Genomic DNA, 1,005 nt, shown 5'->3' with positions numbered 1-1,005 from the left:
GCTGAAAGCTGTTTTACATGTTGTCCTGATGTTAAATAAAAGTCTAGCTTGTACCTTCGATACCCCGCCTCCGACTCCCGTCTCTCGGCACTACAATATAAATATATTTCTATTAATCATTTTCGGCCTTTCTGCATTCGGTTTTCGGCCAACTGTTTCCTATTTTCCGTATCGGTTTCGGCCAAGAATTTCCAATTCGGTGCACCCCTAGTTATTAACGCCTTTGTCACCTCGAGGTTGGACTACTGTAACGCTCTGTACGTGGGTATTGACCAGCTGCACGTCTACTCACTGGCCACAAAAAGCGTGACCACATCACCCCAGCTCTGGCCTCACTGCACTGGCTTCCAGTTCGGTTCAGAACTGATTTTAAAATCCTTTTATTTGTTTTCAAAGCCCTAAATGAGCTGGCTCCTCCTATGTAGCTGAACTCCTCCAGCGCTACACCCCAGAGCCTTAAGGTCTGCTGACCAGCTGCTGCTGGTAGCGCCCAAGACCAGGCTCTAGACCCGAGGGCACCGAGCCGTTGCAGCTGCTGGCCCCAGGCTCTGGAACACTCTGCCCCTCCATGTGAGGTCGGCCCAGACCCTAGGGGTTTTTAAATCTACGCTAAAGACTCACTTCTTCTCCCTGGCCTTCTAGTCAGAGCGGAGCACGACTCCTGACTTTTATCGGTGTTTTTTGTATATCTGTTGTAATTTATTGTCTTTTATTATGATTGTAGTAATGTGTTTTTATGTGATTGTAGTATTTATTACATGTACAGCACTTTGGCCCGACCAAAAATCGCTTTTAAATGTGTTTTATAATTAAACTTTGATTTGATTTGTTAGCTTCACACACAAACACACAACACACTTCCTGTTAGCTGCAGCTAAACACACAACACACTTCCTGTTAGCTACAAACACAAAAACACAACACACTTCCTGTTAGCTACACACACAAACACACAACACACTTCCTGTTAGCTACAAACACAAAAACACAACACACTTCCTGTTA

This window comes from Notothenia coriiceps, unplaced genomic scaffold (genome assembly GCF_000735185.1).
Source record: "Notothenia coriiceps isolate Sejong01 unplaced genomic scaffold, NC01 NC01_scaffold00037052, whole genome shotgun sequence".
NCBI classification, from domain to species: domain Eukaryota; kingdom Metazoa; phylum Chordata; class Actinopteri; order Perciformes; family Nototheniidae; genus Notothenia; species Notothenia coriiceps.
The sequence above is the reverse complement of the archived record's forward strand: the minus strand, read 5'-3'. Positions refer to the sequence as shown.